The sequence below is a fragment of the Brachionichthys hirsutus genome, chromosome 7, assembly GCF_040956055.1.
Source record: "Brachionichthys hirsutus isolate HB-005 chromosome 7, CSIRO-AGI_Bhir_v1, whole genome shotgun sequence".
Classification (NCBI taxonomy): domain Eukaryota; kingdom Metazoa; phylum Chordata; class Actinopteri; order Lophiiformes; family Brachionichthyidae; genus Brachionichthys; species Brachionichthys hirsutus.
The window spans coordinates 1,639,339-1,667,315 of record NC_090903.1 but is presented as its reverse complement, the minus strand read 5'-3'; the positions used below and the strand labels follow the sequence as shown (position 1 = coordinate 1,667,315).

Sequence of the window (27,977 nt, the reverse complement as noted above, 5' to 3'; positions counted from 1 at the left end):
CAACTTCAGCAAAAAAGGCAACTTTCTTTAACCAGACAGCTACAACACATTTTTATACAATCAGTCGTCAAGTCCTGAATTCCATGATCGCATTCATCCGAGGTAGATTTTTTTTCTGTCAATTCAAAATTCTGACCAATTTAAAAGCTCACAGCACCTGGTATTCCAAGTGAGTCTCCTGCACATGTACTAACCAGGCCCGTGCCTGCTTGGCTTCCAAGATCTGACGAGATTGGGCACTCCCAGGCAGGTATGGCCGTGAGCTGGAGTACGGTATAGAAAACATAGTATATATAGATTTGTCACAATTTTAAACAACTTCAGCAACAAAGGCAACTTTCTTTAACCAGACAACGACAACACATTTTTGTACAATCAGTCGTCAAGTCCTGAATTCCATGATCGCATTCATCCCAGGAAGATTTTTTTCTTTAAATTCAAAATTCTGACCAATTTAAAAGCCCACAGCACCTGGTATTCCGAGTGAGTCTCCCGCACATGTACTAACCAGGCCCGTGCCTGCTTGGCTTCCAAGATCTGATGAGATTGGGCACTCCCGGGCAGGTATGGCCGTGAGCTGGAGCACAGTATAGAAAACATAGTATATATAGATTTGTCACAATTTTAAACAACTTCAGCAACAAAGGCAACTTTCTTTAACCAGACAACTAAAGCACATTTTTCTACAATCAGTCGTCAAGTCCTGAATTCCATGATCGCATTCATCCCAGGTAGATTTTTTTTCTGTCAATTCAAAATTCTGACCAATTTAAAAGCTCACAGCACCTGGTATTCCAAGTGAGTCTCCTGCACATGTACTAACCAGGCCCGTGCCTGCTTGGCTTCCAAGATCTGACGAGATTGGGCACTCCCAGGCAGGTATGGCCGTGAGCTGGAGCACAGTATAGAAAACATAGTATATATAGATTTGTCACAATTTTAAACAACTTCAGCAACAAAGGCAACTTTCTTTAACCAGACAACGACAACACATTTTTATACAATCAGTCGTCAAGTCCTGAATTCCATGATCGCATTCATCCCAGGAAGATTTTTTTCTTTAAATTCAAAATTCTGACCAATTTAAAAGCTCACAGCACCTGGTATTCCGAGTGAGTCTCCCGCACATGTACTAACCAGGCCCGTGCCTGCTTGGCTTCCAAGATCTGATGAGATTGGGCACTCCCGGGCAGGTATGGCCGTGAGCTGGAGCACAGTATAGAAAACATAGTATATATAGATTTGTCACAATTTTAAACAACTTCAGCAACAAAGGCAACTTTCTTTAACCAGACAACTCAAGCACATTTTTCTACAATCAGTCGTCAAGTCCTGAATTCCATGATCGCATTCATCCCAGGTAGATTTTTTTTCTTTAAATCCAAAATTCTGACCAATTTAAAAGCTCACAGCACCTGGTATTCCAAGTGAGTCTCCTGCACATGTACTGACCAGGCCCGCACCTGCTTGGCTTCCAAGGTCTGATGAGATTGGGCACTCCCAGGCAGGTATGGCCGCGAGCTGGAGTATGGTACAGAAAACATAGTATATATAGATTTGTCACAATTTTAAACAACTTCAGCAAAAAAGGCAACTTTCTTTAACCAGACAACTAAAGCACATTTTTCTACAATCAGTCGTCAAGTCCTGAATTCCATGATCGCATTCATCCCAGGAAGATTTTTTTCTTTAAATTCAAAATTCTGACCAATTTAAAAGCTCACAGCACCTGGCATTCCAAGTGAGTTTCCTGCACATGTACTGACCAGGCCCTCGCCCGCTTGGCTTCCAAGATCTGATGAGATTGGGCACTCCCAGGCAGGTATGGCCGTGAGCTGGAGTACAGTATAGAAAACATAGTATATATAGATTTGTCACAATTTTAAACAACTTCAGCAACTTCAGCAACTTTCTTTAACCAGACAACGAAAGCACATTTTTCTACAATCAGTCGTCAAGTCCTGAATTCCATGATCAGATTCATCCCAGGTAGATTTTTTTTCTTTAAATTCAAAATTCTGACCAATTTAAAAGCTCACGGCACCTGGTATCCCAAGCAAGCCTCCTGCACATGTACTAACCAGGCCCATGCCTGCTCGGCTTCCAAGATCTGATGAGATTGGGCACTCCCAGGCAGGTATGGCCGTGAGCTGGAGTACGGTATAGAAAACATAGTATATATAGATTTGTCACAATTTTAAACAACTTCAGCAACAAAGGCAACTTTCTTTAACCAGACAACGACAACACATTTTTATACAATCAGTCGTCAAGTCCTGAATTCCATGATCGCATTCATCCCAGGAAGATTTTTTTCTTTAAATTCAAAATTCTGACCAATTTAAAAGCTCACAGCACCTGGTATTCCGAGTGAGTCTCCCGCACATGTACTAACCAGGCCCGTGCCTGCTTGGCTTCCAAGATCTGATGAGATTGGGCACTCCCGGGCAGGTATGGCCGTGAGCTGGAGCACAGTATAGAAAACATAGTATATATAGATTTGTCACAATTTTAAACAACTTCAGCAACAAAGGCAACTTTCTTTAACCAGACAACTCAAGCACATTTTTCTACAATCAGTCGTCAAGTCCTGAATTCCATGATCGCATTCATCCCAGGTAGATTTTTTTTCTTTAAATCCAAAATTCTGACCAATTTAAAAGCTCACAGCACCTGGTATTCCAAGTGAGTCTCCTGCACATGTACTGACCAGGCCCGCACCTGCTTGGCTTCCAAGGTCTGATGAGATTGGGCACTCCCAGGCAGGTATGGCCGCGAGCTGGAGTACGGTACAGAAAACATAGTATATATAGATTTGTCACAATTTTAAACAACTTCAGCAAAAAAGGCAACTTTCTTTAACCAGACAGCTACAACACATTTTTATACAATCAGTCGTCAAGTCCTGAATTCCATGATCGCATTCATCCGAGGTAGATTTTTTTTCTGTCAATTCAAAATTCTGACCAATTTAAAAGCTCACAGCACCTGGTATTCCAAGTGAGTCTCCTGCACATGTACTAACCAGGCCCGTGCCTGCTTGGCTTCCAAGATCTGACGAGATTGGGCACTCCCAGGCAGGTATGGCCGTGAGCTGGAGTACGGTATAGAAAACATAGTATATATAGATTTGTCACAATTTTAAACAACTTCAGCAACAAAGGCAACTTTCTTTAACCAGACAACGACAACACATTTTTGTACAATCAGTCGTCAAGTCCTGAATTCCATGATCGCATTCATCCCAGGAAGATTTTTTTCTTTAAATTCAAAATTCTGACCAATTTAAAAGCCCACAGCACCTGGTATTCCGAGTGAGTCTCCCGCACATGTACTAACCAGGCCCGTGCCTGCTTGGCTTCCAAGATCTGATGAGATTGGGCACTCCCGGGCAGGTATGGCCGTGAGCTGGAGCACAGTATAGAAAACATAGTATATATAGATTTGTCACAATTTTAAACAACTTCAGCAACAAAGGCAACTTTCTTTAACCAGACAACTAAAGCACATTTTTCTACAATCAGTCGTCAAGTCCTGAATTCCATGATCGCATTCATCCCAGGTAGATTTTTTTTCTGTCAATTCAAAATTCTGACCAATTTAAAAGCTCACAGCACCTGGTATTCCAAGTGAGCCTCCTGCACATGTACTAACCAGGCCCGTGCCTGCTTGGCTTCCAAGATCTGACGAGATTGGGCACTCCCAGGCAGGTATGGCCGTGAGCTGGAGCACAGCATAGAAAACATAGTATATATAGATTTGTCACAATTTTAAACAACTTCAGCAACAAAGGCAACTTTCTTTAACCAGACAACGACAACACATTTTTATACAATCAGTCGTCAAGTCCTGAATTCCATGATCGCATTCATCCCAGGAAGATTTTTTTCTTTAAATTCAAAATTCTGACCAATTTAAAAGCTCACAGCACCTGGTATTCCGAGTGAGTCTCCCGCACATGTACTAACCAGGCCCGTGCCTGCTTGGCTTCCAAGATCTGATGAGATTGGGCACTCCCGGGCAGGTATGGCCGTGAGCTGGAGCACAGTATAGAAAACATAGTATATATAGATTTGTCACAATTTTAAACAACTTCAGCAACAAAGGCAACTTTCTTTAACCAGACAACTCAAGCACATTTTTCTACAATCAGTCGTCAAGTCCTGAATTCCATGATCGCATTCATCCCAGGTAGATTTTTTTTCTTTAAATCCAAAATTCTGACCAATTTAAAAGCTCACAGCACCTGGTATTCCAAGTGAGTCTCCTGCACATGTACTGACCAGGCCCGCACCTGCTTGGCTTCCAAGGTCTGATGAGATTGGGCACTCCCAGGCAGGTATGGCCGCGAGCTGGAGTATGGTACAGAAAACATAGTATATATAGATTTGTCACAATTTTAAACAACTTCAGCAAAAAAGGCAACTTTCTTTAACCAGACAGCTACAACACATTTTTATACAATCAGTCGTCAAGTCCTGAATTCCATGATCGCATTCATCCCAGGTAGATTTTTTTTCTGTCAATTCAAAATTCTGACCAATTTAAAAGCTCACAGCACCTGGTATTCCAAGTGAGTCTCCTGCACATGTACTAACCAGGCCCGTGCCTGCTTGGCTTCCAAGATCTGACGAGATTGGGCACTCCCAGGCAGGTATGGCCGTGAGCTGGAGTACGGTATAGAAAACATAGTATATATAGATTTGTCACAATTTTAAACAACTTCAGCAACAAAGGCAACTTTCTTTAACCAGACAACGACAACACATTTTTATACAATCAGTCGTCAAGTCCTGAATTCCATGATCGCATTCATCCCAGGAAGATTTTTTTCTTTAAATTCAAAATTCTGACCAATTTAAAAGCTCACAGCACCTGGTATTCCGAGTGAGTCTCCTGCACATGTACTAACCAGGCCCGTGCCTGCTTGGCTTCCAAGATCTGACGAGATTGGGCACTCCCGGGCAGGTATGGCCGTGAGCCGGAGCACAGTATAGAAAACATAGTATATATAGATTTGTCACAATTTTAAACAACTTCAGCAACAAAGGCAACTTTCTTTAACCAGACAACTAAAGCACATTTTTCTACAATCAGTCGTCAAGTCCTGAATTCCATGATCGCATTCATCCCAGGTAGATTTTTTTTCTTTAAATCCAAAATTCTGACCAATTTAAAAGCTCACAGCACCTGGTATTCCAAGTGAGTCTCCTGCACATGTACTGACCAGGCCCACACCTGCTTGGCTTCCAAGGTCTGATGAGATTGGGCACTCCCAGGCAGGTATGGCCGCGAGCTGGAGTACGGTACAGAAAACATAGTATATATAGATTTGTCACAATTTTAAACAACTTCAGCAACAAAGGCAACTTTCTTTAACCAGACAACTACAACACATTTTTATACAATCAGTCGTCAAGTCCTGAATTCCATGATCGCATTCATCCCAGGAAGATTTTTTTCTTTAAATTCAAAATTCTGACCAATTTAAAAGCTCACAGCACCTGGTATTCCAAGTGAGTCTCCCGCACATGTACTAACCAGGCCCGTGCCTGCTTGGCTTCCAAGATCTGATGAGATTGGGCACTCCCGGGCAGGTATGGCCGTGAGCTGGAGCACAGTATAGAAAACATAGTATATATAGATTTGTCACAATTTTAAACAACTTCAGCAACAAAGGCAACTTTCTTTAACCAGACAACTCAAGCACATTTTTCTACAATCAGTCGTCAAGTCCTGAATTCCATGATCGCATTCATCCCAGGTAGATTTTTTTTCTTTAAATCCAAAATTCTGACCAATTTAAAAGCTCACAGCACCTGGTATTCCAAGTGAGTCTCCTGCACATGTACTGACCAGGCCCGCACCTGCTTGGCTTCCAAGGTCTGATGAGATTGGGCACTCCCAGGCAGGTATGGCCGCGAGCTGGAGTATGGTACAGAAAACATAGTATATATAGATTTGTCACAATTTTAAACAACTTCAGCAAAAAAGGCAACTTTCTTTAACCAGACAGCTACAACACATTTTTATACAATCAGTCGTCAAGTCCTGAATTCCATGATCGCATTCATCCCAGGTAGATTTTTTTTCTGTCAATTCAAAATTCTGACCAATTTAAAAGCTCACAGCACCTGGTATTCCAAGTGAGTCTCCTGCACATGTACTAACCAGGCCCGTGCCTGCTTGGCTTCCAAGATCTGACGAGATTGGGCACTCCCAGGCAGGTATGGCCGTGAGCTGGAGTACGGTATAGAAAACATAGTATATATAGATTTGTCACAATTTTAAACAACTTCAGCAACAAAGGCAACTTTCTTTAACCAGACAACGACAACACATTTTTATACAATCAGTCGTCAAGTCCTGAATTCCATGATCGCATTCATCCCAGGAAGATTTTTTTCTTTAAATTCAAAATTCTGACCAATTTAAAAGCTCACAGCACCTGGTATTCCGAGTGAGTCTCCTGCACATGTACTAACCAGGCCCGTGCCTGCTTGGCTTCCAAGATCTGACGAGATTGGGCACTCCCGGGCAGGTATGGCCGTGAGCCAGAGCACAGTATAGAAAACATAGTATATATAGATTTGTCACAATTTTAAACAACTTCAGCAACAAAGGCAACTTTCTTTAACCAGACAACTAAAGCACATTTTTCTACAATCAGTCGTCAAGTCCTGAATTCCATGATCGCATTCATCCCAGGTAGATTTTTTTTCTTTAAATCCAAAATTCTGACCAATTTAAAAGCTCACAGCACCTGGTATTCCAAGTGAGTCTCCTGCACATGTACTGACCAGGCCCACACCTGCTTGGCTTCCAAGGTCTGATGAGATTGGGCACTCCCAGGCAGGTATGGCCGCGAGCTGGAGTACGGTACAGAAAACATAGTATATATAGATTTGTCACAATTTTAAACAACTTCAGCAACAAAGGCAACTTTCTTTAACCAGACAACTACAACACATTTTTATACAATCAGTCGTCAAGTCCTGAATTCCATGATCGCATTCATCCCAGGAAGATTTTTTTCTTTAAATTCAAAATTCTGACCAATTTAAAAGCTCACAGCACCTGGTATTCCGAGTGAGTCTCCCGCACATGTACTAACCAGGCCCGTGCCTGCTTGGCTTCCAAGATCTGATGAGATTGGGCACTCCCGGGCAGGTATGGCCGTAAGCTGGAGCACGGCATAGAAAACATAGTATATATAGATTTGTCACAATTTTAAACAACTTCAGCAACAAAGGCAACTTTCTTTAACCAGACAACTCAAGCACATTTTTCTACAATCAGTCGTCAAGTCCTGAATTCCATGATCGCATTCATCCCAGGTAGATTTTTTTTCTTTAAATCCAAAATTCTGACCAATTTAAAAGCTCACAGCACCTGGTATTCCAAGTGAGTCTCCTGCACATGTACTGACCAGGCCCGTGCCTGCTTGGCTTCCAAGATCTGATGGGATTGGGCACTCCCAGGCAGGTATGGCCGTGAGCTAGAGTACAGTATTGAAAACATAGTATATATAGATTTGTCACAATTTTAAACAACTTCAGCAACAAAGGCAACTTTCTTTAACCAGACAACGACAACACATTTTTATACAATCAGTCGTCAAGTCCTGAATTCCATGATCGCATTCATCCCAGGAAGATTTTTTTCTTTAAATTCAAAATTCTGACCAATTTAAAAGCTCACAGCACCTGGTATTCCGAGTGAGTCTCCCGCACATGTACTAACCAGGCCCGTGCCTGCTTGGCTTCCAAGATCTGATGAGATTGGGCACTCCCGGGCAGGTATGGCCGTGAGCTGGAGCACAGTATAGAAAACATAGTATATATAGATTTGTCACAATTTTAAACAACTTCAGCAACAAAGGCAACTTTCTTTAACCAGACAACTCAAGCACATTTTTCTACAATCAGTCGTCAAGTCCTGAATTCCATGATCGCATTCATCCCAGGTAGATTTTTTTTCTTTAAATCCAAAATTCTGACCAATTTAAAAGCTCACAGCACCTGGTATTCCAAGTGAGTCTCCTGCACATGTACTGACCAGGCCCGCACCTGCTTGGCTTCCAAGGTCTGATGAGATTGGGCACTCCCAGGCAGGTATGGCCGCGAGCTGGAGTATGGTACAGAAAACATAGTATATATAGATTTGTCACAATTTTAAACAACTTCAGCAACAAAGGCAACTTTCTTTAACCAGACAACTAAAGCACATTTTTCTACAATCAGTCGTCAAGTCCTGAATTCCATGATCGCATTCATCCCAGGAAGATTTTTTTCTTTAAATTCAAAATTCTGACCAATTTAAAAGCTCACAGCACCTGGCATTCCAAGTGAGTTTCCTGCACATGTACTGACCAGGCCCTCGCCCGCTTGGCTTCCAAGATCTGATGAGATTGGGCACTCCCAGGCAGGTATGGCCGTGAGCTGGAGTACAGTATAGAAAACATAGTATATATAGATTTGTCACAATTTTAAACAACTTCAGCAACTTCAGCAACTTTCTTTAACCAGACAACGAAAGCACATTTTTCTACAATCAGTCGTCAAGTCCTGAATTCCATGATCAGATTCATCCCAGGTAGATTTTTTTTCTTTAAATTCAAAATTCTGACCAATTTAAAAGCTCACGGCACCTGGTATCCCAAGCAAGCCTCCTGCACATGTACTAACCAGGCCCATGCCTGCTCGGCTTCCAAGATCTGATGAGATTGGGCACTCCCAGGCAGGTATGGCCGTGAGCTGGAGTACGGTATAGAAAACATAGTATATATAGATTTGTCACAATTTTAAACAACTTCAGCAACAAAGGCAACTTTCTTTAACCAGACAACGACAACACATTTTTATACAATCAGTCGTCAAGTCCTGAATTCCATGATCGCATTCATCCCAGGAAGATTTTTTTCTTTAAATTCAAAATTCTGACCAATTTAAAAGCTCACAGCACCTGGTATTCCGAGTGAGTCTCCCGCACATGTACTAACCAGGCCCGTGCCTGCTTGGCTTCCAAGATCTGATGAGATTGGGCACTCCCGGGCAGGTATGGCCGTGAGCTGGAGCACAGTATAGAAAACATAGTATATATAGATTTGTCACAATTTTAAACAACTTCAGCAACAAAGGCAACTTTCTTTAACCAGACAACTCAAGCACATTTTTCTACAATCAGTCGTCAAGTCCTGAATTCCATGATCGCATTCATCCCAGGTAGATTTTTTTTCTTTAAATCCAAAATTCTGACCAATTTAAAAGCTCACAGCACCTGGTATTCCAAGTGAGTCTCCTGCACATGTACTGACCAGGCCCGCACCTGCTTGGCTTCCAAGGTCTGATGAGATTGGGCACTCCCAGGCAGGTATGGCCGCGAGCTGGAGTACGGTACAGAAAACATAGTATATATAGATTTGTCACAATTTTAAACAACTTCAGCAAAAAAGGCAACTTTCTTTAACCAGACAGCTACAACACATTTTTATACAATCAGTCGTCAAGTCCTGAATTCCATGATCGCATTCATCCGAGGTAGATTTTTTTTCTGTCAATTCAAAATTCTGACCAATTTAAAAGCTCACAGCACCTGGTATTCCAAGTGAGTCTCCTGCACATGTACTAACCAGGCCCGTGCCTGCTTGGCTTCCAAGATCTGACGAGATTGGGCACTCCCAGGCAGGTATGGCCGTGAGCTGGAGTACGGTATAGAAAACATAGTATATATAGATTTGTCACAATTTTAAACAACTTCAGCAACAAAGGCAACTTTCTTTAACCAGACAACGACAACACATTTTTGTACAATCAGTCGTCAAGTCCTGAATTCCATGATCGCATTCATCCCAGGAAGATTTTTTTCTTTAAATTCAAAATTCTGACCAATTTAAAAGCCCACAGCACCTGGTATTCCGAGTGAGTCTCCCGCACATGTACTAACCAGGCCCGTGCCTGCTTGGCTTCCAAGATCTGATGAGATTGGGCACTCCCGGGCAGGTATGGCCGTGAGCTGGAGCACAGTATAGAAAACATAGTATATATAGATTTGTCACAATTTTAAACAACTTCAGCAACAAAGGCAACTTTCTTTAACCAGACAACTAAAGCACATTTTTCTACAATCAGTCGTCAAGTCCTGAATTCCATGATCGCATTCATCCCAGGTAGATTTTTTTTCTGTCAATTCAAAATTCTGACCAATTTAAAAGCTCACAGCACCTGGTATTCCAAGTGAGTCTCCTGCACATGTACTAACCAGGCCCGTGCCTGCTTGGCTTCCAAGATCTGACGAGATTGGGCACTCCCAGGCAGGTATGGCCGTGAGCTGGAGCACAGTATAGAAAACATAGTATATATAGATTTGTCACAATTTTAAACAACTTCAGCAACAAAGGCAACTTTCTTTAACCAGACAACGACAACACATTTTTATACAATCAGTCGTCAAGTCCTGAATTCCATGATCGCATTCATCCCAGGAAGATTTTTTTCTTTAAATTCAAAATTCTGACCAATTTAAAAGCTCACAGCACCTGGTATTCCGAGTGAGTCTCCCGCACATGTACTAACCAGGCCCGTGCCTGCTTGGCTTCCAAGATCTGATGAGATTGGGCACTCCCGGGCAGGTATGGCCGTGAGCTGGAGCACAGTATAGAAAACATAGTATATATAGATTTGTCACAATTTTAAACAACTTCAGCAACAAAGGCAACTTTCTTTAACCAGACAACTCAAGCACATTTTTCTACAATCAGTCGTCAAGTCCTGAATTCCATGATCGCATTCATCCCAGGTAGATTTTTTTTCTTTAAATCCAAAATTCTGACCAATTTAAAAGCTCACAGCACCTGGTATTCCAAGTGAGTCTCCTGCACATGTACTGACCAGGCCCGCACCTGCTTGGCTTCCAAGGTCTGATGAGATTGGGCACTCCCAGGCAGGTATGGCCGCGAGCTGGAGTATGGTACAGAAAACATAGTATATATAGATTTGTCACAATTTTAAACAACTTCAGCAAAAAAGGCAACTTTCTTTAACCAGACAGCTACAACACATTTTTATACAATCAGTCGTCAAGTCCTGAATTCCATGATCGCATTCATCCCAGGTAGATTTTTTTTCTGTCAATTCAAAATTCTGACCAATTTAAAAGCTCACAGCACCTGGTATTCCAAGTGAGTCTCCTGCACATGTACTAACCAGGCCCGTGCCTGCTTGGCTTCCAAGATCTGACGAGATTGGGCACTCCCAGGCAGGTATGGCCGTGAGCTGGAGTACGGTATAGAAAACATAGTATATATAGATTTGTCACAATTTTAAACAACTTCAGCAACAAAGGCAACTTTCTTTAACCAGACAACGACAACACATTTTTATACAATCAGTCGTCAAGTCCTGAATTCCATGATCGCATTCATCCCAGGAAGATTTTTTTCTTTAAATTCAAAATTCTGACCAATTTAAAAGCTCACAGCACCTGGTATTCCGAGTGAGTCTCCTGCACATGTACTAACCAGGCCCGTGCCTGCTTGGCTTCCAAGATCTGACGAGATTGGGCACTCCCGGGCAGGTATGGCCGTGAGCCGGAGCACAGTATAGAAAACATAGTATATATAGATTTGTCACAATTTTAAACAACTTCAGCAACAAAGGCAACTTTCTTTAACCAGACAACTAAAGCACATTTTTCTACAATCAGTCGTCAAGTCCTGAATTCCATGATCGCATTCATCCCAGGTAGATTTTTTTTCTTTAAATCCAAAATTCTGACCAATTTAAAAGCTCACAGCACCTGGTATTCCAAGTGAGTCTCCTGCACATGTACTGACCAGGCCCACACCTGCTTGGCTTCCAAGGTCTGATGAGATTGGGCACTCCCAGGCAGGTATGGCCGCGAGCTGGAGTACGGTACAGAAAACATAGTATATATAGATTTGTCACAATTTTAAACAACTTCAGCAACAAAGGCAACTTTCTTTAACCAGACAACTACAACACATTTTTATACAATCAGTCGTCAAGTCCTGAATTCCATGATCGCATTCATCCCAGGAAGATTTTTTTCTTTAAATTCAAAATTCTGACCAATTTAAAAGCTCACAGCACCTGGTATTCCAAGTGAGTCTCCCGCACATGTACTAACCAGGCCCGTGCCTGCTTGGCTTCCAAGATCTGATGAGATTGGGCACTCCCGGGCAGGTATGGCCGTGAGCTGGAGCACAGTATAGAAAACATAGTATATATAGATTTGTCACAATTTTAAACAACTTCAGCAACAAAGGCAACTTTCTTTAACCAGACAACTCAAGCACATTTTTCTACAATCAGTCGTCAAGTCCTGAATTCCATGATCGCATTCATCCCAGGTAGATTTTTTTTCTTTAAATCCAAAATTCTGACCAATTTAAAAGCTCACAGCACCTGGTATTCCAAGTGAGTCTCCTGCACATGTACTGACCAGGCCCGCACCTGCTTGGCTTCCAAGGTCTGATGAGATTGGGCACTCCCAGGCAGGTATGGCCGCGAGCTGGAGTATGGTACAGAAAACATAGTATATATAGATTTGTCACAATTTTAAACAACTTCAGCAAAAAAGGCAACTTTCTTTAACCAGACAGCTACAACACATTTTTATACAATCAGTCGTCAAGTCCTGAATTCCATGATCGCATTCATCCCAGGTAGATTTTTTTTCTGTCAATTCAAAATTCTGACCAATTTAAAAGCTCACAGCACCTGGTATTCCAAGTGAGTCTCCTGCACATGTACTAACCAGGCCCGTGCCTGCTTGGCTTCCAAGATCTGACGAGATTGGGCACTCCCAGGCAGGTATGGCCGTGAGCTGGAGTACGGTATAGAAAACATAGTATATATAGATTTGTCACAATTTTAAACAACTTCAGCAACAAAGGCAACTTTCTTTAACCAGACAACGACAACACATTTTTATACAATCAGTCGTCAAGTCCTGAATTCCATGATCGCATTCATCCCAGGAAGATTTTTTTCTTTAAATTCAAAATTCTGACCAATTTAAAAGCTCACAGCACCTGGTATTCCGAGTGAGTCTCCTGCACATGTACTAACCAGGCCCGTGCCTGCTTGGCTTCCAAGATCTGACGAGATTGGGCACTCCCGGGCAGGTATGGCCGTGAGCCGGAGCACAGTATAGAAAACATAGTATATATAGATTTGTCACAATTTTAAACAACTTCAGCAACAAAGGCAACTTTCTTTAACCAGACAACTAAAGCACATTTTTCTACAATCAGTCGTCAAGTCCTGAATTCCATGATCGCATTCATCCCAGGTAGATTTTTTTTCTTTAAATCCAAAATTCTGACCAATTTAAAAGCTCACAGCACCTGGTATTCCAAGTGAGTCTCCTGCACATGTACTGACCAGGCCCACACCTGCTTGGCTTCCAAGGTCTGATGAGATTGGGCACTCCCAGGCAGGTATGGCCGCGAGCTGGAGTACGGTACAGAAAACATAGTATATATAGATTTGTCACAATTTTAAACAACTTCAGCAACAAAGGCAACTTTCTTTAACCAGACAACTACAACACATTTTTATACAATCAGTCGTCAAGTCCTGAATTCCATGATCGCATTCATCCCAGGAAGATTTTTTTCTTTAAATTCAAAATTCTGACCAATTTAAAAGCTCACAGCACCTGGTATTCCGAGTGAGTCTCCCGCACATGTACTAACCAGGCCCGTGCCTGCTTGGCTTCCAAGATCTGATGAGATTGGGCACTCCCGGGCAGGTATGGCCGTAAGCTGGAGCACGGCATAGAAAACATAGTATATATAGATTTGTCACAATTTTAAACAACTTCAGCAACAAAGGCAACTTTCTTTAACCAGACAACTCAAGCACATTTTTCTACAATCAGTCGTCAAGTCCTGAATTCCATGATCGCATTCATCCCAGGTAGATTTTTTTTCTTTAAATCCAAAATTCTGACCAATTTAAAAGCTCACAGCACCTGGTATTCCAAGTGAGTCTCCTGCACATGTACTGACCAGGCCCGTGCCTGCTTGGCTTCCAAGATCTGATGGGATTGGGCACTCCCAGGCAGGTATGGCCGTGAGCTAGAGTACAGTATTGAAAACATAGTATATATAGATTTGTCACAATTTTAAACAACTTCAGCAACAAAGGCAACTTTCTTGAACCAGACAACTAAAACACATTTTTCTACAATCAGTTGTCAAGTCCTGAATTCCATGATCGCATTCATCCCAGGAAGATTTCTTTCTTTAAATTCAAAATTCTGACCAATTTAAAGGCTCACAGCACCTGGTATTCCAAGTGAGTCTCCTGCACATGTACTAACCAGGCCCGTGCCTGCTTGGCTTCCAAGATCTGACGAGATTGGGCACTCCCAGGCAGGTATGGCCGTGAGCTGGAGTATGGTATAGAAAACATAGTATATATAGATTTGTCACAATTTTAAACAACTTCAGCAACAAAGGCAACTTTCTTTAACCAGACAACGACAACACATTTTTATACAATCAGTCGTCAAGTCCTGAATTCCATGATCGCATTCATCCCAGGAAGATTTTTTTCTTTAAATTCAAAATTCTGACCAATTTAAAAGCTCACAGCACCTGGTATTCCGAGTGAGTCTCCTGCACATGTACTAACCAGGCCCGTGCCTGCTTGGCTTCCAAGATCTGACGAGATTGGGCACTCCCGGGCAGGTATGGCCGTGAGCCGGAGCACAGTATAGAAAACATAGTATATATAGATTTGTCACAATTTTAAACAACTTCAGCAACAAAGGCAACTTTCTTTAACCAGACAACTAAAGCACATTTTTCTACAATCAGTCGTCAAGTCCTGAATTCCATGATCGCATTCATCCCAGGTAGATTTTTTTTCTTTAAATCCAAAATTCTGACCAATTTAAAAGCTCACAGCACCTGGTATTCCAAGTGAGTCTCCTGCACATGTACTGACCAGGCCCACACCTGCTTGGCTTCCAAGGTCTGATGAGATTGGGCACTCCCAGGCAGGTATGGCCGCGAGCTGGAGTACGGTACAGAAAACATAGTATATATAGATTTGTCACAATTTTAAACAACTTCAGCAACAAAGGCAACTTTCTTTAACCAGACAACTACAACACATTTTTATACAATCAGTCGTCAAGTCCTGAATTCCATGATCGCATTCATCCCAGGAAGATTTTTTTCTTTAAATTCAAAATTCTGACCAATTTAAAAGCTCACAGCACCTGGTATTCCGAGTGAGTCTCCCGCACATGTACTAACCAGGCCCGTGCCTGCTTGGCTTCCAAGATCTGATGAGATTGGGCACTCCCGGGCAGGTATGGCCGTAAGCTGGAGCACGGCATAGAAAACATAGTATATATAGATTTGTCACAATTTTAAACAACTTCAGCAACAAAGGCAACTTTCTTTAACCAGACAACTCAAGCACATTTTTCTACAATCAGTCGTCAAGTCCTGAATTCCATGATCGCATTCATCCCAGGTAGATTTTTTTTCTTTAAATCCAAAATTCTGACCAATTTAAAAGCTCACAGCACCTGGTATTCCAAGTGAGTCTCCTGCACATGTACTGACCAGGCCCGTGCCTGCTTGGCTTCCAAGATCTGATGGGATTGGGCACTCCCAGGCAGGTATGGCCGTGAGCTAGAGTACAGTATTGAAAACATAGTATATATAGATTTGTCACAATTTTAAACAACTTCAGCAACAAAGGCAACTTTCTTGAACCAGACAACTAAAACACATTTTTCTACAATCAGTTGTCAAGTCCTGAATTCCATGATCGCATTCATCCCAGGAAGATTTCTTTCTTTAAATTCAAAATTCTGACCAATTTAAAGGCTCACAGCACCTGGTATTCCAAGTGAGTCTCCTGCACATGTACTAACCAGGCCCGTGCCTGCTTGGCTTCCAAGATCTGACGAGATTGGGCACTCCCAGGCAGGTATGGCCGTGAGCTGGAGTACAGTATAGAAAACATAGTATATATAGATTTGTTACAATTTTAAACAACTTCAGCAACAAAGGCAACTTTCTTGAACCAGACAACTAAAACACATTTTTCTACAATCAGTCGTCAAGTCCTGAATTCCATGATCGCATTCATCCCAGGAAGATTTTTTTCTTTAAATTCAAAATTCTGACCAATTTAAAAGCTCACAGCACCTGGTATTCCAAGTGAGTCTCCTGCACATGTACTAACCAGGCCCGTGCCTGCTTGGCTTCCAAGATCTGATGAGATTGGGCACTCCCGGGCAGGTATGGCCGTGAGCTGGAGTACAGTATAGAAAACATGGTATATATAGATTTGTCACAATTTTAAACAACTTCAGCAACAAAGGCAACTTTCTTTAACCAGACAACTAAAGCACATTTTTCTACAATCAGTCGTCAAGTCCTGAATTCCATGATCGCATTCATCCCAGGTAGATTTTTTTTCTTTAAATCCAAAATTCTGACCAACTTAAAAGCCCACAGCACCTGGTATTCCAAGTGAGTCTCCTGCGCATGTACTGACCAGGCCCTCGCCTGCTTGGCTTCCAAGATCTGATGAGATTGGGCACTCCCGGGCAGGTATGGCCGTGAGCTGGAGCACAGCATAGAAAACATAGTATATATAGATTTGTCACAATTTTAAACAACTTCAGCAACAAAGGCAACTTTCTTTAACCAGACAACTAAAGCACATTTTTCTACAATCAGTCGTCAAGTCCTGAATTCCATGATCGCATTCATCCCAGGTAGATTTTTTTTCTTTAAATCCAAAATTCTGACCAATTTAAAAGCTCACAGCACCTGGTATTCCAAGTGAGTCTCCTGCACATGTACTAACCAGGCCCGTGCCTGCTTGGCTTCCAAGATCTGACGAGATTGGGCACTCCCAGGCAGGTATGGCCGTGAGCTGGAGTACAGTATAGAAAACATGGTATATATAGATTTGTCACAATTTTAAACAACTTCAGCAACAAAGGCAACTTTCTTTAACCAGACAACGAAAACACATTTTTCTACAATCAGTCGTCAAGTCCTGAATTCCATGATCGCATTCATCCCAGGTAGATTTTTTTTCTGTCAATTCAAAATTCTGACCAATTTAAAAGCTCACAGCACCTGGTATTCCAAGTGAGTCTCCTGCACATGTACTAACCAGGCCCGTGCCTGCTTGGCTTCCAAGATCTGACGAGATTGGGCACTCCCAGGCAGGTATGGCCGTGAGCTGGAGTACAGTATAGAAAACATAGTATATATAGATTTGTCACAATTTTAAACAACTTCAGCAACAAAGGCAACTTTCTTTAACCAGACAACTAAAACACATTTTTCTACAATCAGTCGTCAAGTCCTGAATTCCATGATCGCATTCATCCCAGGAAGATTTTTTTCTTTAAATTCAAAATTCTGACCAATTTAAAAGCTCGCAGCACCTGGTATTCCAAGTGAGTCTCCTGCACATGTACTAACCAGGCCCGTGCCTGCTTGGCTTCCAAGATCTGACGAGATTGGGCACTCCCAGGCAGGTATGGCCGTGAGCTGGAGTCCACTATAGAAAACATAGTATATATAGATTTGTTACAATTTTAAACAACTTCAGCAACAAAGGCAACTTTCTTGAACCAGACAACTAAAACACATTTTTCTACAATCAGTCGTCAAGTCCTGAATTCCATGATCGCATTCATCCCAGGAAGATTTTTTTCTTTAAATTCAAAATTCTGACCAATTTAAAAGCTCACAGCACCTGGTATTCCAAGTGAGTCTCCTGCACATGTACTAACCAGGCCCGTGCCTGCTTGGCTTCCAAGATCTGATGAGATTGGGCACTCCCGGGCAGGTATGGCCGTGAGCTGGAGTACAGTATAGAAAACATGGTATATATAGATTTGTCACAATTTTAAACAACTTCAGCAACAAAGGCAACTTTCTTTAACCAGACAACTAAAGCACATTTTTCTACAATCAGTCGTCAAGTCCTGAATTCCATGATCGCATTCATCCCAGGTAGATTTTTTTTCTTTAAATCCAAAATTCTGACCAACTTAAAAGCCCACAGCACCTGGTATTCCAAGTGAGTCTCCTGCGCATGTACTGACCAGGCCCTCGCCTGCTTGGCTTCCAAGATCTGATGAGATTGGGCACTCCCGGGCAGGTATGGCCGTGAGCTGGAGCACAGTATAGAAAACATAGTATATATAGATTTGTCACAATTTTAAACACCTTCAGCAACAAAGGCAACTTTCTTTAACCAGACAACTAAAGCACATTTTTCTACAATCAGTTGTCAAGTCCTGAATTCCATGATCGCATTCATCCCAGGTAGATTTTTTTTCTTTAAATCCAAAATTCTGACCAATTTAAAAGCTCACAGCACCTGGTATTCCAAGTGAGTCTCCTGCACATGTACTAACCAGGCCCGTGCCTGCTTGGCTTCCAAGATCTGACGAGATTGGGCACTCCCAGGCAGGTATGGCCGTGAGCTGGAGTACAGTATAGAAAACATAGTATATATAGATTTGTCACAATTTTAAACAACTTCAGCAACAAAGGCAACTTTCTTTAACCAGACAACGAAAACACATTTTTCGACAATCAGTCGTCAAGTCCTGAATTCCATGATCGCATTCATCCCAGGTAGATTTTTTTTCTGTCAATTCAAAATTCTGACCAATTTAAAAGCTCACAGCACCCGGTATTCCAAGTGAGTGTCCTGCACATGTACTAACCAGGCCCGTGCCTGCTTGGCTTCCAAGATCTGACGAGATTGGGCACTCCCAGGCAGGTATGGCCGTGAGCTGGAGTACAGTATAGAAAACATAGTATATATAGATTTGTCACAATTTTAAACAACTTCAGCAACAAAGGCAACTTTCTTTAACCAGACAGCTACAACACATTTTTATACAATCAGTCGTCAAGTCCTGAATTCCATGATCGCATTCATCCCAGGTAGATTTTTTTTCTGTCAATTCAAAATTCTGACCAATTTAAAAGCTCACAGCACCTGGTATTCCAAGTGAGTCTCCTGCACATGTACTAACCAGGCCCGTGCCTGCTTGGCTTCCAAGATCTGACGGATTGGGCACTCCCAGGCAGGTATGGCCGTGAGCTGGAGTACGGTATAGAAAACATAGTATATATAGATTTGTCACAATTTTAAACAACTTCAGCAACAAAGGCAACTTTCTTTAACCAGACAACGACAACACATTTTTATACAATCAGTCGTCAAGTCCTGAATTCCATGATCGCATTCATCCCAGGAAGATTTTTTTCTTTAAATTCAAAATTCTGACCAATTTAAAAGCTCACAGGACCTGGTATTCCGAGTGAGTCTCCTGCACATGTACTAACCAGGCCCGCGCCTGCTTGGCTTCCAAGATCTGACGAGATTGGGCACTCCCAGGCAGGTATGGCCGTGAGCTGGAGTACGGTATAGAAAACATAGTATATATAGATTTGTCACAATTTTAAACAACTTCAGCAACAAAGGCAACTTTCTTTAACCAGACAACAACAACACATTTTTATACAATCAGTCGTCAAGTCCTGAATTCCATGATCGCATTCATCCCAGGAAGATTTTTTTCTTTAAATTCAAAATTCTGACCAATTTAAAAGCTCACAGCACCTGGTATTCCGAGTGAGTCTCCTGCACATGTACCAACCAGGCCCGTGCCTGCTTGGCTTCCAAGATCTGACCACATTGGGCACTCCCGGGCAGGTATGGCCGTGAGCCGGAGCACAGTATAGAAAACATAGTATATATAGATTTGTCACAATTTTAAACAACTTAAGCAACAAAGGCAACTTTCTTTAACCAGACAACTAAAGCACATTTTTCTACAATCAGTCGTCAAGTCCTGAATTCCATGATCGCATTCATCCCAGGTAGATTTTTTTTCTTTAAATCCAAAATTCTGACCAATTTAAAAGCTCACAGCACCTGGTATTCCAAGTGAGTCTCCTGCACATGTACTGACCAGGCCCACACCTGCTTGGCTTCCAAGGTCTGATGAGATTGGGCACTCCCAGGCAGGTATGGCCGCGAGCTGAAGTACGGTACAGAAAACATAGTATATATAGATTTGTCACAATTTTAAACAACTTCAGCAACAAAGGCAACTTTCTTTAACCAGACAACTAAAACACATTTTTCTACAATCAGTCGTCAAGTCCTGAATTCCATGATCGCATTCATCCCAGGAAGATTTTTTTCTTTAAATTCAAAATTCTGACCAATTTAAAAGCTCACAGCACCTGGTATTCCGAGTGAGTCTCCCGCACATGTACTAACCAGGCCCGTGCCTGCTTGGCTTCCAAGATCTGATGAGATTGGGCACTCCCGGGCAGGTATGGCCGTAAGCTGGAGCACAGCATAGAAAACATAGTATATATAGATTTGTCACAATTTTAAACAACTTCAGCAACAAAGGCAACTTTCTTTAACCAGACAACTCAAGCACATTTTTCTACAATCAGTCGTCAAGTCCTGAATTCCATGATCGCATTCATCCCAGGTAGATTTTTTTTCTTTAAATCCAAAATTCTGACCAATTTAAAAGCTCACAGCACCTGGTATTCCAAGTGAGTCTCCTGCACATGTACTGACCAGGCCCGTGCCTGCTTGGCTTCCAAGATCTGATGAGATTGGGCACTCCCAGGCAGGTATGGCCGTGAGCTAGAGTACAGTATAGAAAACATAGTATATATAGATTTGTCACAATTTTAAACAACTTCAGCAACAAAGGCAACTTTCTTGAACCAGACAACTAAAACACATTTTTCTACAATCAGTTGTCAAGTCCTGAATTCCATGATCGCATTCATCCCTGGAAGATTTTTTTCTTTAAATTCAAAATTCTGACCAATTTAAAGGCTCACAGCACCTGGTATTCCAAGTGAGTCTCCTGCACATGTACTAACCAGGCCCGTGCCTGCTTGGCTTCCAAGATCTGACGAGATTGGGCACTCCCAGGCAGGTATGGCTTTGAGCTGGAGTACAGTATAGAAAACATAGTATATATAGATTTGTTACAATTTTAAACAACTTCAGCAACAAAGGCAACTTTCTTGAACCAGACAACTAAAACACATTTTTCTACAATCAGTCGTCAAGTCCTGAATTCCATGATCGCATTCATCCCAGGAAGATTTTTTTCTTTAAATTCAAAATTCTGACCAATTTAAAAGCTCACAGCACCTGGTATTCCAAGTGAGTCTCCTGCACATGTACTAACCAGGCCCGTGCCTGCTTGGCTTCCAAGATCTGATGAGATTGGGCACTCCCGAGCAGGTATGGCCGTGAGCTGGAGTACGGTATAGAAAACATGGTATATATAGATTTGTCACAATTTTAAACAACTTCAGCAACAAAGGCAACTTTCTTTAACCAGACAACTAAAGCACATTTTTCTACAATCAGTCGTCAAGTCCTGAATTCCATGATCGCATTCATCCCAGGTAGATTTTTTTTCTTTAAATCCAAAATTCTGACCAACTTAAAAGCCCACAGCACCTGGTATTCCAAGTGAGTCTCCTGCGCATGTACTGACCAGGCCCTCGCCTGCTTGGCTTCCAAGATCTGATGAGATTGGGCACTCCCGGGCAGGTATGGCCGTGAGCTGGAGCACAGTATAGAAAACATAGTATATATAGATTTGTCACAATTTTAAACAACTTCAGCAACAAAGGCAACTTTCTTTAACCAGACAACTAAAGCACATTTTTCTACAATCAGTCGTCAAGTCCTGAATTCCATGATCGCATTCATCCCAGGTAGATTTTTTTTCTTTAAATCCAAAATTCTGACCAATTTAAAAGCTCACAGCACCTGGTATTCCAAGTGAGTCTCCTGCACATGTACTAACCAGGCCCGTGCCTGCTTGGCTTCCAAGATCTGACGAGATTGGGCACTCCCAGGCAGGTATGGCCGTGAGCTGGAGTACAGTATAGAAAACATAGTATATATAGATTTGTCACAATTTTAAACAACTTCAGCAACAAAGGCAACTTTCTTTAACCAGACAACTAAAGCACATTTTTCTACAATCAGTCGTCAAGTCCTGAATTCCATGATCGCATTCATCCCAGGTAGATTTTTTTTCTTTAAATCCAAAATTCTGACCAATTTAAAAGCTCACAGCACCTGGTATTCCAAGTGAGTCTCCTGCACATGTACTAACCAGGCCCGTGCCTGCTTGGCTTCCAAGATCTGACGAGATTGGGCACTCCCAGGCAGGTATGGCCGTGAGCTGGAGTACAGTATAGAAAACATGGTATATATAGATTTGTCACAATTTTAAACAACTTCAGCAACAAAGGCAACTTTCTTTAACCAGACAACGAAAACACATTTTTCTACAATCAGTCGTCAAGTCCTGAATTCCATGATCGCATTCATCCCAGGTAGATTTTTTTTCTGTCAATTCAAAATTCTGACCAATTTAAAAGCTCACAGCACCTGGTATTCCAAGTGAGTCTCCTGCACATGTACTAACCAGGCCCATGCCTGCTTGGCTTCCAAGATCTGACGAGATTGGGCACTCCCAGGCAGGTATGGCCGTGAGCTGGAGTACAGTATAGAAAACATAGTATATATAGATTTGTCACAATTTTAAACAACTTCAGCAACAAAGGCAACTTTCTTTAACCAGACAACTAAAACACATTTTTCTACAATCAGTCGTCAAGTCCTGAATTCCATGATCGCATTCATCCCAGGAAGATTTTTTTCTTTAAATTCAAAATTCTGACCAATTTAAAAGCTCGCAGCACCTGGTATTCCAAGTGAGTCTCCTGCACATGTACTAACCAGGCCCGTGCCTGCTTGGCTTCCAAGATCTGACGAGATTGGGCACTCCCAGGCAGGTATGGCCGTGAGCTGGAGTCCACTATAGAAAACATAGTATATATAGATTTGTTACAATTTTAAACAACTTCAGCAACAAAGGCAACTTTCTTGAACCAGACAACTAAAACACATTTTTCTACAATCAGTCGTCAAGTCCTGAATTCCATGATCGCATTCATCCCAGGAAGATTTTTTTCTTTAAATTCAAAATTCTGACCAATTTAAAAGCTCACAGCACCTGGTATTCCAAGTGAGTCTCCTGCACATGTACTAACCAGGCCCGTGCCTGCTTGGCTTCCAAGATCTGATGAGATTGGGCACTCCCGGGCAGGTATGGCCGTGAGCTGGAGTGCAGTATAGAAAACATGGTATATATAGATTTGTCACAATTTTAAACAACTTCAGCAACAAAGGCAACTTTCTTTAACCAGACAACTAAAGCACATTTTTCTACAATCAGTCGTCAAGTCCTGAATTCCATGATCGCATTCATCCCAGGTAGATTTTTTTTCTTTAAATCCAAAATTCTGACCAACTTAAAAGCCCACAGCACCTGGTATTCCAAGTGAGTCTCCTGCGCATGTACTGACCAGGCCCTCGCCTGCTTGGCTTCCAAGATCTGATGAGATTGGGCACTCCCGGGCAGGTATGGCCGTGAGCTGGAGCACAGTATAGAAAACATAGTATATATAGATTTGTCACAATTTTAAACACCTTCAGCAACAAAGGCAACTTTCTTTAACCAGACAACTAAAGCACATTTTTCTACAATCAGTTGTCAAGTCCTGAATTCCATGATCGCATTCATCCCAGGTAGATTTTTTTTCTTTAAATCCAAAATTCTGACCAATTTAAAAGCTCACAGCACCTGGTATTCCAAGTGAGCCTCCTGCACATGTACTAACCAGGCCCGTGCCTGCTTGGCTTCCAAGATCTGACGAGATTGGGCACTCCCAGGCAGGTATGGCCGTGAGCTGGAGTACAGTATAGAAAACATAGTATATATAGATTTGTCACAATTTTAAACAACTTCAGCAACAAAGGCAACTTTCTTTAACCAGACAACGAAAACACATTTTTCGACAATCAGTCGTCAAGTCCTGAATTCCATGATCGCATTCATCCCAGGTAGATTTTTTTTCTGTCAATTCAAAATTCTGACCAATTTAAAAGCTCACAGCACCCGGTATTCCAAGTGAGTGTCCTGCACATGTACTAACCAGGCCCGTGCCTGCTTGGCTTCCAAGATCTGACGAGATTGGGCACTCCCAGGCAGGTATGGCCGTGAGCTGGAGTACAGTATAGAAAACATAGTATATATAGATTTGTCACAATTTTAAACAACTTCAGCAACAAAGGCAACTTTCTTTAACCAGACAGCTACAACACATTTTTATACAATCAGTCGTCAAGTCCTGAATTCCATGATCGCATTCATCCCAGGTAGATTTTTTTTCTGTCAATTCAAAATTCTGACCAATTTAAAAGCTCACAGCACCTGGTATTCCAAGTGAGTCTCCTGCACATGTACTAACCAGGCCCGTGCCTGCTTGGCTTCCAAGATCTGACGGATTGGGCACTCCCAGGCAGGTATGGCCGTGAGCTGGAGTACGGTATAGAAAACATAGTATATATAGATTTGTCACAATTTTAAACAACTTCAGCAACAAAGGCAACTTTCTTTAACCAGACAACGACAACACATTTTTATACAATCAGTCGTCAAGTCCTGAATTCCATGATCGCATTCATCCCAGGAAGATTTTTTTCTTTAAATTCAAAATTCTGACCAATTTAAAAGCTCACAGGACCTGGTATTCCGAGTGAGTCTCCTGCACATGTACTAACCAGGCCCGTGCCTGCTTGGCTTCCAAGATCTGACGAGATTGGGCACTCCCAGGCAGGTATGGCCGTGAGCTGGAGTACGGTATAGAAAACATAGTATATATAGATTTGTCACAATTTTAAACAACTTCAGCAACAAAGGCAACTTTCTTTAACCAGACAACAACAACACATTTTTATACAATCAGTCGTCAAGTCCTGAATTCCATGATCGCATTCATCCCAGGAAGATTTTTTTCTTTAAATTCAAAATTCTGACCAATTTAAAAGCTCACAGCACCTGGTATTCCGAGTGAGTCTCCTGCACATGTACCAACCAGGCCCGTGCCTGCTTGGCTTCCAAGATCTGACCACATTGGGCACTCCCGGGCAGGTATGGCCGTGAGCCGGAGCACAGTATAGAAAACATAGTATATATAGATTTGTCACAATTTTAAACAACTTAAGCAACAAAGGCAACTTTCTTTAACCAGACAACTAAAGCACATTTTTCTACAATCAGTCGTCAAGTCCTGAATTCCATGATCGCATTCATCCCAGGTAGATTTTTTTTCTTTAAATCCAAAATTCTGACCAATTTAAAAGCTCACAGCACCTGGTATTCCAAGTGAGTCTCCTGCACATGTACTGACCAGGCCCACACCTGCTTGGCTTCCAAGGTCTGATGAGATTGGGCACTCCCAGGCAGGTATGGCCGCGAGCTGAAGTACGGTACAGAAAACATAGTATATATAGATTTGTCACAATTTTAAACAACTTCAGCAACAAAGGCAACTTTCTTTAACCAGACAACTAAAACACATTTTTCTACAATCAGTCGTCAAGTCCTGAATTCCATGATCGCATTCATCCCAGGAAGATTTTTTTCTTTAAATTCAAAATTCTGACCAATTTAAAAGCTCACAGCACCTGGTATTCCGAGTGAGTCTCCCGCACATGTACTAACCAGGCCCGTGCCTGCTTGGCTTCCAAGATCTGATGAGATTGGGCACTCCCGGGCAGGTATGGCCGTAAGCTGGAGCACAGCATAGAAAACATAGTATATATAGATTTGTCACAATTTTAAACAACTTCAGCAACAAAGGCAACTTTCTTTAACCAGACAACTCAAGCACATTTTTCTACAATCAGTCGTCAAGTCCTGAATTCCATGATCGCATTCATCCCAGGTAGATTTTTTTTCTTTAAATCCAAAATTCTGACCAATTTAAAAGCTCACAGCACCTGGTATTCCAAGTGAGTCTCCTGCACATGTACTGACCAGGCCCGTGCCTGCTTGGCTTCCAAGATCTGATGAGATTGGGCACTCCCAGGCAGGTATGGCCGTGAGCTAGAGTACAGTATAGAAAACATAGTATATATAGATTTGTCACAATTTTAAACAACTTCAGCAACAAAGGCAACTTTCTTGAACCAGACAACTAAAACACATTTTTCTACAATCAGTTGTCAAGTCCTGAATTCCATGATCGCATTCATCCCTGGAAGATTTTTTTCTTTAAATTCAAAATTCTGACCAATTTAAAGGCTCACAGCACCTGGTATTCCAAGTGAGTCTCCTGCACATGTACTAACCAGGCCCGTGCCTGCTTGGCTTCCAAGATCTGACGAGATTGGGCACTCCCAGGCAGGTATGGCTGTGAGCTGGAGTACAGTATAGAAAACATAGTATATATAGATTTGTTACAATTTTAAACAACTTCAGCAACAAAGGCAACTTTCTTGAACCAGACAACTAAAACACATTTTTCTACAATCAGTCGTCAAGTCCTGAATTCCATGATCGCATTCATCCCAGGAAGATTTTTTTCTTTAAATTCAAAATTCTGACCAATTTAAAAGCTCACAGCACCTGGTATTCCAAGTGAGTCTCCTGCACATGTACTAACCAGGCCCGTGCCTGCTTGGCTTCCAAGATCTGATGAGATTGGGCACTCCCGAGCAGGTATGGCCGTGAGCTGGAGTACGGTATAGAAAACATGGTATATATAGATTTGTCACAATTTTAAACAACTTCAGCAACAAAGGCAACTTTCTTTAACCAGACAACTAAAGCACATTTTTCTACAATCAGTCGTCAAGTCCTGAATTCCATGATCGCATTCATCCCAGGTAGATTTTTTTTCTTTAAATCCAAAATTCTGACCAACTTAAAAGCCCACAGCACCTGGTATTCCAAGTGAGTCTCCTGCGCATGTACTGACCAGGCCCTCGCCTGCTTGGCTTCCAAGATCTGATGAGATTGGGCACTCCCGGGCAGGTATGGCCGTGAGCTGGAGCACAGTATAGAAAACATAGTATATATAGATTTGTCACAATTTTAAACAACTTCAGCAACAAAGGCAACTTTCTTTAACCAGACAACTAAAGCACATTTTTCTACAATCAGTCGTCAAGTCCTGAATTCCATGATCGCATTCATCCCAGGTAGATTTTTTTTCTTTAAATCCAAAATTCTGACCAATTTAAAAGCTCACAGCACCTGGTATTCCAAGTGAGTCTCCTGCACATGTACTAACCAGGCCCGTGCCTGCTTGGCTTCCAAGATCTGACGAGATTGGGCACTCCCAGGCAGGTATGGCCGTGAGCTGGAGTACAGTATAGAAAACATAGTATATATAGATTTGTCACAATTTTAAACAACTTCAGCAACAAAGGCAACTTTCTTTAACCAGACAACTAAAACACATTTTTCTACAATCAGTCGTCAAGTCCTGAATTCCATGATCGCATTCATCCCAGGAAGATTTTTTTCTTTAAATTCAAAATTCTGACCAATTTAAAAGCTCACAGCACCTGGTATTCCAAGTGAGTCTCCTGCACATGTACTAACCAGGCCCGTGCCTGCTTGGCTTCCAAGATCTGACGAGATTGGGCACTCCCAGGCAGGTATGGCCGTGAGCTGGAGTACAGTATAGAAAACATAGTATATATAGATTTGTTACAATTTTAAACAACTTCAGCAACAAAGGCAACTTTCTTGAACCAGACAACTAAAACACATTTTTCTACAATCAGTCGTCAAGTCCTGAATTCCATGATCGCATTCATCCCAGGAAGATTTTTTTCTTTAAATTCAAAATTCTGACCAATTTAAAAGCTCACAGCACCTGGTATTCCAAGTGAGTCTCCTGCACATGTACTAACCAGGCCCGTGCCTGCTTGGCTTCCAAGATCTGATGAGATTGGGCACTCCCGGGCAGGTATGGCCGTGAGCTGGAGTACAGTATAGAAAACATGGTATATATAGAT

At 41.9% G+C, this 27,977-nt stretch overlaps 87 pseudogenes; all 87 read right to left on the bottom strand.

Moving 5' to 3' along the window:
• Positions 1-145: 145 nt before the first annotated feature.
• Positions 146-264, bottom strand: LOC137897346 (5S ribosomal RNA; annotated as a pseudogene).
• A 195-nt stretch (positions 265-459) lies between these two features.
• On the bottom strand, positions 460-578 carry LOC137896706 (5S ribosomal RNA; annotated as a pseudogene).
• A 196-nt stretch (positions 579-774) lies between these two features.
• Positions 775-893, bottom strand: LOC137897335 (5S ribosomal RNA; annotated as a pseudogene).
• A 195-nt stretch (positions 894-1,088) lies between these two features.
• On the bottom strand, positions 1,089-1,207 carry LOC137896484 (5S ribosomal RNA; annotated as a pseudogene).
• A 196-nt stretch (positions 1,208-1,403) lies between these two features.
• Positions 1,404-1,522, bottom strand: LOC137897026 (5S ribosomal RNA; annotated as a pseudogene).
• Positions 1,523-1,717: 195 nt separating this feature from the next.
• On the bottom strand, positions 1,718-1,836 carry LOC137896795 (5S ribosomal RNA; annotated as a pseudogene).
• A 196-nt stretch (positions 1,837-2,032) lies between these two features.
• On the bottom strand, positions 2,033-2,151 carry LOC137897137 (5S ribosomal RNA; annotated as a pseudogene).
• A 195-nt stretch (positions 2,152-2,346) lies between these two features.
• LOC137896483 (5S ribosomal RNA) lies at positions 2,347-2,465 on the bottom strand (annotated as a pseudogene).
• Positions 2,466-2,661: 196 nt separating this feature from the next.
• Positions 2,662-2,780, bottom strand: LOC137897024 (5S ribosomal RNA; annotated as a pseudogene).
• A 196-nt stretch (positions 2,781-2,976) lies between these two features.
• On the bottom strand, positions 2,977-3,095 carry LOC137897323 (5S ribosomal RNA; annotated as a pseudogene).
• Positions 3,096-3,290: 195 nt separating this feature from the next.
• Positions 3,291-3,409, bottom strand: LOC137896704 (5S ribosomal RNA; annotated as a pseudogene).
• Positions 3,410-3,605: 196 nt separating this feature from the next.
• LOC137896321 (5S ribosomal RNA) lies at positions 3,606-3,724 on the bottom strand (annotated as a pseudogene).
• A 195-nt stretch (positions 3,725-3,919) lies between these two features.
• Positions 3,920-4,038, bottom strand: LOC137896481 (5S ribosomal RNA; annotated as a pseudogene).
• A 196-nt stretch (positions 4,039-4,234) lies between these two features.
• Positions 4,235-4,353, bottom strand: LOC137897023 (5S ribosomal RNA; annotated as a pseudogene).
• A 196-nt stretch (positions 4,354-4,549) lies between these two features.
• On the bottom strand, positions 4,550-4,668 carry LOC137897311 (5S ribosomal RNA; annotated as a pseudogene).
• A 195-nt stretch (positions 4,669-4,863) lies between these two features.
• Positions 4,864-4,982, bottom strand: LOC137896494 (5S ribosomal RNA; annotated as a pseudogene).
• A 196-nt stretch (positions 4,983-5,178) lies between these two features.
• Positions 5,179-5,297, bottom strand: LOC137896910 (5S ribosomal RNA; annotated as a pseudogene).
• A 195-nt stretch (positions 5,298-5,492) lies between these two features.
• LOC137896428 (5S ribosomal RNA) lies at positions 5,493-5,611 on the bottom strand (annotated as a pseudogene).
• Positions 5,612-5,807: 196 nt separating this feature from the next.
• On the bottom strand, positions 5,808-5,926 carry LOC137897021 (5S ribosomal RNA; annotated as a pseudogene).
• Positions 5,927-6,122: 196 nt separating this feature from the next.
• On the bottom strand, positions 6,123-6,241 carry LOC137897299 (5S ribosomal RNA; annotated as a pseudogene).
• Positions 6,242-6,436: 195 nt separating this feature from the next.
• On the bottom strand, positions 6,437-6,555 carry LOC137896493 (5S ribosomal RNA; annotated as a pseudogene).
• A 196-nt stretch (positions 6,556-6,751) lies between these two features.
• LOC137896909 (5S ribosomal RNA) lies at positions 6,752-6,870 on the bottom strand (annotated as a pseudogene).
• Positions 6,871-7,065: 195 nt separating this feature from the next.
• Positions 7,066-7,184, bottom strand: LOC137896666 (5S ribosomal RNA; annotated as a pseudogene).
• A 196-nt stretch (positions 7,185-7,380) lies between these two features.
• LOC137896479 (5S ribosomal RNA) lies at positions 7,381-7,499 on the bottom strand (annotated as a pseudogene).
• A 195-nt stretch (positions 7,500-7,694) lies between these two features.
• LOC137896480 (5S ribosomal RNA) lies at positions 7,695-7,813 on the bottom strand (annotated as a pseudogene).
• Positions 7,814-8,009: 196 nt separating this feature from the next.
• On the bottom strand, positions 8,010-8,128 carry LOC137897020 (5S ribosomal RNA; annotated as a pseudogene).
• A 195-nt stretch (positions 8,129-8,323) lies between these two features.
• Positions 8,324-8,442, bottom strand: LOC137896793 (5S ribosomal RNA; annotated as a pseudogene).
• Positions 8,443-8,638: 196 nt separating this feature from the next.
• On the bottom strand, positions 8,639-8,757 carry LOC137897136 (5S ribosomal RNA; annotated as a pseudogene).
• Positions 8,758-8,952: 195 nt separating this feature from the next.
• Positions 8,953-9,071, bottom strand: LOC137896478 (5S ribosomal RNA; annotated as a pseudogene).
• Positions 9,072-9,267: 196 nt separating this feature from the next.
• Positions 9,268-9,386, bottom strand: LOC137897019 (5S ribosomal RNA; annotated as a pseudogene).
• A 196-nt stretch (positions 9,387-9,582) lies between these two features.
• Positions 9,583-9,701, bottom strand: LOC137897288 (5S ribosomal RNA; annotated as a pseudogene).
• Positions 9,702-9,896: 195 nt separating this feature from the next.
• LOC137896703 (5S ribosomal RNA) lies at positions 9,897-10,015 on the bottom strand (annotated as a pseudogene).
• A 196-nt stretch (positions 10,016-10,211) lies between these two features.
• LOC137897276 (5S ribosomal RNA) lies at positions 10,212-10,330 on the bottom strand (annotated as a pseudogene).
• Positions 10,331-10,525: 195 nt separating this feature from the next.
• On the bottom strand, positions 10,526-10,644 carry LOC137896477 (5S ribosomal RNA; annotated as a pseudogene).
• Positions 10,645-10,840: 196 nt separating this feature from the next.
• LOC137897018 (5S ribosomal RNA) lies at positions 10,841-10,959 on the bottom strand (annotated as a pseudogene).
• Positions 10,960-11,155: 196 nt separating this feature from the next.
• On the bottom strand, positions 11,156-11,274 carry LOC137897263 (5S ribosomal RNA; annotated as a pseudogene).
• Positions 11,275-11,469: 195 nt separating this feature from the next.
• Positions 11,470-11,588, bottom strand: LOC137896491 (5S ribosomal RNA; annotated as a pseudogene).
• Positions 11,589-11,784: 196 nt separating this feature from the next.
• On the bottom strand, positions 11,785-11,903 carry LOC137896908 (5S ribosomal RNA; annotated as a pseudogene).
• A 195-nt stretch (positions 11,904-12,098) lies between these two features.
• On the bottom strand, positions 12,099-12,217 carry LOC137896427 (5S ribosomal RNA; annotated as a pseudogene).
• A 196-nt stretch (positions 12,218-12,413) lies between these two features.
• Positions 12,414-12,532, bottom strand: LOC137897017 (5S ribosomal RNA; annotated as a pseudogene).
• Positions 12,533-12,728: 196 nt separating this feature from the next.
• LOC137897251 (5S ribosomal RNA) lies at positions 12,729-12,847 on the bottom strand (annotated as a pseudogene).
• A 195-nt stretch (positions 12,848-13,042) lies between these two features.
• Positions 13,043-13,161, bottom strand: LOC137896490 (5S ribosomal RNA; annotated as a pseudogene).
• A 196-nt stretch (positions 13,162-13,357) lies between these two features.
• On the bottom strand, positions 13,358-13,476 carry LOC137896907 (5S ribosomal RNA; annotated as a pseudogene).
• Positions 13,477-13,671: 195 nt separating this feature from the next.
• On the bottom strand, positions 13,672-13,790 carry LOC137896665 (5S ribosomal RNA; annotated as a pseudogene).
• Positions 13,791-13,986: 196 nt separating this feature from the next.
• LOC137896468 (5S ribosomal RNA) lies at positions 13,987-14,105 on the bottom strand (annotated as a pseudogene).
• Positions 14,106-14,300: 195 nt separating this feature from the next.
• Positions 14,301-14,419, bottom strand: LOC137896813 (5S ribosomal RNA; annotated as a pseudogene).
• A 195-nt stretch (positions 14,420-14,614) lies between these two features.
• Positions 14,615-14,733, bottom strand: LOC137896489 (5S ribosomal RNA; annotated as a pseudogene).
• A 196-nt stretch (positions 14,734-14,929) lies between these two features.
• LOC137896905 (5S ribosomal RNA) lies at positions 14,930-15,048 on the bottom strand (annotated as a pseudogene).
• Positions 15,049-15,243: 195 nt separating this feature from the next.
• Positions 15,244-15,362, bottom strand: LOC137896663 (5S ribosomal RNA; annotated as a pseudogene).
• A 196-nt stretch (positions 15,363-15,558) lies between these two features.
• On the bottom strand, positions 15,559-15,677 carry LOC137896457 (5S ribosomal RNA; annotated as a pseudogene).
• A 195-nt stretch (positions 15,678-15,872) lies between these two features.
• On the bottom strand, positions 15,873-15,991 carry LOC137896800 (5S ribosomal RNA; annotated as a pseudogene).
• A 195-nt stretch (positions 15,992-16,186) lies between these two features.
• LOC137897851 (5S ribosomal RNA) lies at positions 16,187-16,305 on the bottom strand (annotated as a pseudogene).
• A 196-nt stretch (positions 16,306-16,501) lies between these two features.
• Positions 16,502-16,620, bottom strand: LOC137896820 (5S ribosomal RNA; annotated as a pseudogene).
• Positions 16,621-16,816: 196 nt separating this feature from the next.
• Positions 16,817-16,935, bottom strand: LOC137897239 (5S ribosomal RNA; annotated as a pseudogene).
• A 196-nt stretch (positions 16,936-17,131) lies between these two features.
• Positions 17,132-17,250, bottom strand: LOC137897228 (5S ribosomal RNA; annotated as a pseudogene).
• A 195-nt stretch (positions 17,251-17,445) lies between these two features.
• Positions 17,446-17,564, bottom strand: LOC137896551 (5S ribosomal RNA; annotated as a pseudogene).
• A 195-nt stretch (positions 17,565-17,759) lies between these two features.
• Positions 17,760-17,878, bottom strand: LOC137897850 (5S ribosomal RNA; annotated as a pseudogene).
• A 196-nt stretch (positions 17,879-18,074) lies between these two features.
• On the bottom strand, positions 18,075-18,193 carry LOC137896819 (5S ribosomal RNA; annotated as a pseudogene).
• Positions 18,194-18,389: 196 nt separating this feature from the next.
• On the bottom strand, positions 18,390-18,508 carry LOC137897216 (5S ribosomal RNA; annotated as a pseudogene).
• A 196-nt stretch (positions 18,509-18,704) lies between these two features.
• LOC137896516 (5S ribosomal RNA) lies at positions 18,705-18,823 on the bottom strand (annotated as a pseudogene).
• Positions 18,824-19,019: 196 nt separating this feature from the next.
• On the bottom strand, positions 19,020-19,137 carry LOC137896941 (5S ribosomal RNA; annotated as a pseudogene).
• A 195-nt stretch (positions 19,138-19,332) lies between these two features.
• Positions 19,333-19,451, bottom strand: LOC137896898 (5S ribosomal RNA; annotated as a pseudogene).
• A 510-nt stretch (positions 19,452-19,961) lies between these two features.
• On the bottom strand, positions 19,962-20,080 carry LOC137896904 (5S ribosomal RNA; annotated as a pseudogene).
• A 195-nt stretch (positions 20,081-20,275) lies between these two features.
• LOC137896662 (5S ribosomal RNA) lies at positions 20,276-20,394 on the bottom strand (annotated as a pseudogene).
• A 196-nt stretch (positions 20,395-20,590) lies between these two features.
• On the bottom strand, positions 20,591-20,709 carry LOC137897597 (5S ribosomal RNA; annotated as a pseudogene).
• A 195-nt stretch (positions 20,710-20,904) lies between these two features.
• Positions 20,905-21,023, bottom strand: LOC137896767 (5S ribosomal RNA; annotated as a pseudogene).
• A 195-nt stretch (positions 21,024-21,218) lies between these two features.
• LOC137896513 (5S ribosomal RNA) lies at positions 21,219-21,337 on the bottom strand (annotated as a pseudogene).
• Positions 21,338-21,533: 196 nt separating this feature from the next.
• Positions 21,534-21,652, bottom strand: LOC137896818 (5S ribosomal RNA; annotated as a pseudogene).
• Positions 21,653-21,848: 196 nt separating this feature from the next.
• LOC137897204 (5S ribosomal RNA) lies at positions 21,849-21,967 on the bottom strand (annotated as a pseudogene).
• Positions 21,968-22,163: 196 nt separating this feature from the next.
• Positions 22,164-22,282, bottom strand: LOC137897192 (5S ribosomal RNA; annotated as a pseudogene).
• A 196-nt stretch (positions 22,283-22,478) lies between these two features.
• LOC137896610 (5S ribosomal RNA) lies at positions 22,479-22,597 on the bottom strand (annotated as a pseudogene).
• A 195-nt stretch (positions 22,598-22,792) lies between these two features.
• LOC137896549 (5S ribosomal RNA) lies at positions 22,793-22,911 on the bottom strand (annotated as a pseudogene).
• A 195-nt stretch (positions 22,912-23,106) lies between these two features.
• Positions 23,107-23,225, bottom strand: LOC137897848 (5S ribosomal RNA; annotated as a pseudogene).
• A 196-nt stretch (positions 23,226-23,421) lies between these two features.
• On the bottom strand, positions 23,422-23,540 carry LOC137896817 (5S ribosomal RNA; annotated as a pseudogene).
• A 196-nt stretch (positions 23,541-23,736) lies between these two features.
• LOC137896320 (5S ribosomal RNA) lies at positions 23,737-23,855 on the bottom strand (annotated as a pseudogene).
• A 196-nt stretch (positions 23,856-24,051) lies between these two features.
• LOC137896514 (5S ribosomal RNA) lies at positions 24,052-24,170 on the bottom strand (annotated as a pseudogene).
• Positions 24,171-24,366: 196 nt separating this feature from the next.
• LOC137896940 (5S ribosomal RNA) lies at positions 24,367-24,484 on the bottom strand (annotated as a pseudogene).
• A 195-nt stretch (positions 24,485-24,679) lies between these two features.
• Positions 24,680-24,798, bottom strand: LOC137896790 (5S ribosomal RNA; annotated as a pseudogene).
• A 510-nt stretch (positions 24,799-25,308) lies between these two features.
• On the bottom strand, positions 25,309-25,427 carry LOC137896903 (5S ribosomal RNA; annotated as a pseudogene).
• Positions 25,428-25,622: 195 nt separating this feature from the next.
• LOC137896661 (5S ribosomal RNA) lies at positions 25,623-25,741 on the bottom strand (annotated as a pseudogene).
• Positions 25,742-25,937: 196 nt separating this feature from the next.
• On the bottom strand, positions 25,938-26,056 carry LOC137897596 (5S ribosomal RNA; annotated as a pseudogene).
• A 195-nt stretch (positions 26,057-26,251) lies between these two features.
• Positions 26,252-26,370, bottom strand: LOC137896919 (5S ribosomal RNA; annotated as a pseudogene).
• A 195-nt stretch (positions 26,371-26,565) lies between these two features.
• Positions 26,566-26,684, bottom strand: LOC137896512 (5S ribosomal RNA; annotated as a pseudogene).
• Positions 26,685-26,880: 196 nt separating this feature from the next.
• LOC137896816 (5S ribosomal RNA) lies at positions 26,881-26,999 on the bottom strand (annotated as a pseudogene).
• Positions 27,000-27,195: 196 nt separating this feature from the next.
• Positions 27,196-27,314, bottom strand: LOC137897181 (5S ribosomal RNA; annotated as a pseudogene).
• A 195-nt stretch (positions 27,315-27,509) lies between these two features.
• Positions 27,510-27,628, bottom strand: LOC137897169 (5S ribosomal RNA; annotated as a pseudogene).
• Positions 27,629-27,823: 195 nt separating this feature from the next.
• LOC137897847 (5S ribosomal RNA) lies at positions 27,824-27,942 on the bottom strand (annotated as a pseudogene).
• Between the last annotated feature and the right edge of the window lie 35 nt (positions 27,943-27,977).